Genomic DNA, 6324 nt, shown 5'->3' with positions numbered 1-6324 from the left:
GGGCAAGTTACTTAACCCCAATTACCCTCCACCTTAGAGAGATTATTAAGTCTAGCCTCTTTATTTCATAAATAACTCCCAGAGAAATCAAATAATTGGTCTGAAGTCATGGGGAAAAGGTTAAGGTATAAGAGACATTGAGATTGATTATTATCCCTCATTTCACAGGAGAAAAAAAAAATGAGGCTGCCAGAGATTATGACTTATCTCAGATCAAGGAGGTAATAAGTAGCATAGTTCAGATTCACATCCAGGATCTTTGACTCCATTGTTAGTGCCACTTTGACTGCACTACAATACCTTTTTATAGACCTTGTGCCTCCCTATGTAAGGCTTAAGGGACTTGCCTAAGATTCTTCTTGTTAGTTAGTGGCAGAGTCTAGATTCTTCTACAGTTCTTTTGAATCTTAATTTCCTTTTCCATGGCATTTTACTATTGCCCAGGTCATGAACCTCAAAATTCACAAAGTCTTCCAGTTTAGAAATAAATATGCAAATGTTATTGGGGAATGGAAATTAATTAATTATAGCTGTAAAGGAAAAGAGAAATGGAGTCAGGATTTGTTTAATGGTTAGAGTGAAAGTTGGATGGCAGACTGTGTCCTGTTTCATTGCTGAAAAGACCAAGATCAAGAAAGCACTTTAGGTTGAAAATGAGAGTTTTAAAAGAAAAAGAATTAAATCAATTGGATTTCAATATACTCTAGAAGTCTTTTTTAACTTTCTATGACTTCCGGAATTTTATAGTCATGTTGTATAGGGTATCAAAACTCATTCTCCATTACACAAGATGCTGGCATTCATAAATACCATCTGAATTTCTTGCTATCATTGTGCAAAATGGACTGTTTGTCTATTGTTTAGACTACCTGATGTTTATCATCTCACCATCAAAATGTTGGGCACTTACCCATCAGTCCAATAATTAGGATGTTTTCCATCACTCAGTTGTATTGGTAAATTCATTGATATGGGTATTTTCCCAAAAATGGCAGTTTAAAACCAATCTAAGTCTCAGTATTCTTCTCTACTTTTTTCCACATTTTCTCATAAGCTCATCTTAGGAAATCCATTCAATGTAGTATTTCATTGTTCCCTTTACCCAGTGCCACAAGCTGCTCAGTTTCCAGCACTAAGCATGGTTGGATATGTGAATAAGAAATTACCAAGCCATGTGGGAGGTTCAAGGAAGAAATCCTTTTATTGATTTTTAGGACAGGGTTTTTATAGAGCAATGAGGCAAATGAACAGTGTTCAAGTTGTCTTATCATCATCTTAGTCTGTTATATCCTGGAATTAGCACAGAATACATAATTAAATAAGGATTTGTTATCTAGGTGACTAAAGTCTTGGGGTAGAGCTTTTGATCTCAAAACTCAAATAGCATCCTTTTAAATGTACCACATATTAAAGAAATATACCAGGGGCAAGCTTTTGAAAACCTTACCACAAAGGCTTTCCTTCAGAGCAGTTGACGAGATTTTATCTGAGTCCTGGATCAGGCCTCCTTGGCTTCCCACACAATCTTACTGCTGAATCAAATATTTTGGCTCACAACAACCCAATAATCCTAGTTCTGACATCTGGAATCAAGCATAACAAGTCCAATTCTCCTTTCCTGTGAGAAAAACTAAGTACTTAAAGACGATTATAATTTGCCATCACTTCTATAGACTAAAAATTCATAATCTTAATGTGACTTAAACACCATGGCTTTCACCATCTGGCTTCTACTCCTCTAGATACTTTCCATCTTATCATTGGCCTTCCAATAATATGACACACCTCCTCACAATTTAATATACTAGTCCATTTGCAATATGACTGTGGTAGAATTCAGGGGGCATATCACTTTTTTTTCATATTTATCTTTATTAAGTGTCACTCTTTTTATTTCAGCCCAATGTTTCAGTCTACTGAGCTCCTGTTTTTAAGTCCAGGTCATAGCATTCAAGATGTTATCTATCCCTCCTCTCTCCTACTTTTAAGCCATCTACAAATTTCAGGAGCATGTCAAGGCAGCCAAGGGGTGCAATGGATTGAGTGCTATAGGTGTATTCAAGAAAACTTGATTTGAAATCCAACCTTAGATACTTACTACCTGTATGATCCTGGAAAATCACTTAAGTTATATCTGTCTCAATATCCTCATTTCTAAAATGGGGATGGAAAGGCATCAAACTAGCAGGGTTATTGTAAGAAACAAATGATATAATGTTTATAAAATGCTTTGTAAACTTTAAAGCACTATATAAATGTTAGCTATTATGACTGATGGTGACAGTGATGATGATTTATTTCTCCCAAGTGATTTAGTCTTGCATTCTATAGTGATGATTAATGAAGATTACTAAAGGATGCCCAATTTGGTGTAGGTGATGTCTTATAACATTTATCTCTTAGAAAACTGATATAGTATGGTTAGTACCCTTTGTTTATATCATCACCTTATTGACAGAAAGCTGGACACCAGGAGCTTTTTGAGGCAGAAGGAAAGAGGTACAGGTGATTTGAGCATGGGAACAGTCTTGCAATTCTTGAAGTCCATCCTCTAAGTATTTGAAGAGACTGTAATCTAGTTGGTGAAGAGAGTGGTTGGAGGCAAGAAATCATGTGTCTGTGAGAACTAAAGTAACACAGTCAATAGATATCTGTAACTGTTCCTAATCCAGATGGTCCCTAGGCCTATGAAAGTGGTATTTCTCTCTGTATTGAATAATTCTCTGTCTTCCACATACCAACCAGGTCTATCCAGGCCAAATGGACTGAAAGCTGTAACAGCTGCTCCTGAAGGAAGTGTTAGGAGAAAAAAAAAATAATTCCCCATCCCAATCTCTGTTGTATTCTTTCTTTTCTGTAAATCTGCTCTTTGTACTGTGCCAAATGCCATCTGCCTCCTTGCCCAAGCAGTGACAGTTTCCAACATTAGCATGTGCCTTACTCATTCCTTGGTAGGAATTAGCAGAAGTCAAATATCAGTAAAAAAGGAAGAAGCAACAATATTAGACACTACCATTCCAGTCTAACTGGAGCTACTTGGTTAGTGAGAAATATTTCTTGTAGGGCAATTTAGGGACCATTGCCTGCTCCTGAGAGTGCAATTGATGTCTTTAAATTAAATTACTCCTAACCACATATTTTCAGTGGAATTAGGATGAGTTGGAAAGGGACAAAGCATCAAGAAAGCTTCTAAAACATGAAGACTTCTCTGAATTTCATGTTTTTAATTACTTCCTTAAATGTTCAAAGGAACACATTATTCAACAGGATTTCTCTTCATGTGAGAATGTATTGGGCAGAATGTTAATCTCTTCAACATATTTGGATAAGCTCAGAAGTTAAGATGCGACTTCTGAGGAGATACTACTTAGTGTATTTTCTTTCTAATCTCGTGTTTGTTTATTTAAACCTTGACTTCAAATGCCCTACAGTGAACACCCAAGTCAAACTCCATTTTGAAACATTTAACTCATGCTGTGCTATATTTAATACTTATTATGGACATACATTTTTACCCACATATCTTTTCTTCATACCGACTTTATTTTGCTTTCCATCTAATTTTCTTTTGTTCATCATTACTTTCAAAGTCATTAACAACTGATCTCCTGAAGACAAGTAGGCCTCATATTTTCTTCAGACTCTCATATCCTTGTCTATAATTTCTCAATAATTCCCTCCTAACTGTTTCTTTACTTGTCTCTTATAACGCCTATAACTCTATTCCAGAAGCTGTGTGATAAATAATAAATCTCTTTGTTAACATTCTAGGTCAGTGGTTCTTCACCTGGGATCCACAGTCTGACCATAGTTTTCATCAGATGGTCAAAAGCTGTCAATGGAAAAAGAAAGGTTAAGTATGCCATGCTTTAGGCAGTGTGTTCATTAAGGAATAGTCCAGAATCTTATCCATACTGTTGCTTTAGGGTTTGCCACTACTGAGGCAATCTCTAATTAAGAATGTTATGGGATCCAAAATTCAAAGGGCCCTCAGACAGTATCTAGTCATTACCACCACCACCACCACCCCCCTTTTGAAAGAAAGTTCAGGGATGCCAAACAATTCACCCAGCGTCACACATATAATAGTCTCAGAGGTATTGGCTTCTGTGTTAGCATAGTCTGGATTGTTTTTACTATGGAAATGACAAAAGTCAGAATTACAGTTCAAAATCTGAGGGAAAAGAAGAAAGAGAGGTGGGACATGTACAGCACACAATTGTACCCATTCCAAACTATATATTGTCTTTAGATGTAGGATAGTAAGGTGGTATACCCCATGGGGGTTAGATTTTTGTGCATTTGGCAAGCATACCTTTTCAAGTACTGGTAGTACAGGGGAACAGAGCCAAATGAGTTGCCCAGACTGGCATCCTGAAATTAATTAACAAATTGAGCGCCAACTCACAGGGTTATTGTGAGGATCAAATGAGATAATATATGTGAAGGGCTTTGCAAACTTTAGGGTGCATCTTCAGGTCAGATGCATTCATATGTGCATGATTTTATTTGTGTATTGTATCATGCGTTAAATATACGAATATGTACTTTACAAAAATGCAGGAATGGATGTGTGTGGTACAGTAAATAGACATTCATTCAACCTTGTGGTCAGAAAGACTGTAAATTCAAATTCAACCCTTGATTCATCATGGCTGTGTGATGTTGGGGTGATCATTTCACCTCTAAGTGTTCCTAACAACCAAAGGATTCAGAGGAAGAGCTGTTTTGCCTTGGTAAAGAATCACAAGTGATCCCCAGACAATGAAATCACAGATGAAGTTGAAAATGTATATTCTGTTTCTCTACATAAATGGACACTCATACATATATATGAGCAGCTACAATCAAACAAAATTTACACTCACATATAAAAGATTACAATGCATTTTTGTTGTAACTATTGTGTTTGGCTTGTCCTTCATTCTCAAAGAAAACCATGACATCAGGGAGATGATCTACTTGCAAATGAATTTTATTTAATTGAGGTAGGGCTGTGCAAAGTCACCAGCCTCACTTTCTCTTCCATCTGGGTCCAGTGGCCAGATATCAGTTTGGATGAATGGAGGTAGCCCAGGATGCAATGGGAGACATTGGCCTTTTTAAGCTAAGGTCTTTTCAAATGTGGCAATGCCAATTCAGTGAGTAGGCCTCTATAAAAAGTGAGTCAAGGGATGGCCTGTTTAATAATAACAATATATCAAGCTGGGGGTTGGGGGGGGGAGGTTGCTGGCCAAAAGAGAAACAGTTACTATTTACGTTCACTCTGAGCCAAGAGATGACTCTGGAGGAGAGAGGGAGGTTGGTGACTTTGCACAGAATTTCCTACCTCAAATCAAATTATTTACAAGTCATGTCATCATCATCCTGATGTCATGGTCCTCTTCAAGAATGAAGGACAAACCACAACCTGTGAATAGTCCAAATTGCCTGACTAGTGGCAGCTAGGAAACTCATCCCTTCCCCTTTCCTCTCTCCCCTCCCCTCCTCTCCTCTCCATTGTAAGGAGAAGACAATTAGGAAAGCAGAGGTACTAAACTTGGAATAGAAGAAGGATTTTGTCTGAAAAGAATGAAAAAATTTAGTCATTCAAACTCTGAATTTTAATCTTGCCTTTAATATTTTCAAGCTGCGTTACCATGAACCAATTATTTGTCTTTCTGAATCTGTTTACTTATATATCAAATGAGAAGAGTAAGGCCTATTGTTTCTACCTCACAATTTTGTTATCAAGTTCAAATGAGATAAGAAATACTGAACAAATATCAGTTATCATTAGTATCATCTGTTCCTTGTTTGTGTGTGAAATACTAAGTATTTAAGGAACCATGTATTAAAACATAACAGTCCTTACTTCACAAAATCACCAATAGCTATCATTATTCCCTTCTTGTAATAATTCATTTCACTGACTATGCCATAGGAAAGTTAACTTCTATTCCAGTATATAAGTATTAGGTTTTGTCTTTATGTCATCAAAAAACCTTAAGTAAGTTGAGCTGGGAAATAGAATGAGACACTAAGGTCCTATGTTCCAACTCTGAAATTCTGTGATTCTTGGCACCAATTTGCAGCCATAAAACGTGAATAGACATTCTGGCTCTGCCATGTATGATAACATCTGCATAGCTTCCAGGAAGGTACTTCTCTGTGGGCCTCACTTTTCTTGATTGTTATTGAGGGATTCAATGATCCTCTAAGGTCCCTTCTAGCTATAACATCTCTCTGGGCCTCATTTCCCTACCCTCTGCTAAATGAGTGTAAAAGACTCAGTGATATTTAAGTCCCTCCTAGCTCTAACTTTGCATCATGCTCCTCCTTCAC

This window comes from Petaurus breviceps, unplaced genomic scaffold (assembly GCF_028583685.1).
Source record: "Petaurus breviceps papuanus isolate PSGF00001 unplaced genomic scaffold, PetGlider_PUasm1.0 188, whole genome shotgun sequence".
Lineage (NCBI taxonomy): Eukaryota > Metazoa > Chordata > Mammalia > Diprotodontia > Petauridae > Petaurus > Petaurus breviceps.
This window is presented reverse-complemented; position numbering follows the sequence as displayed.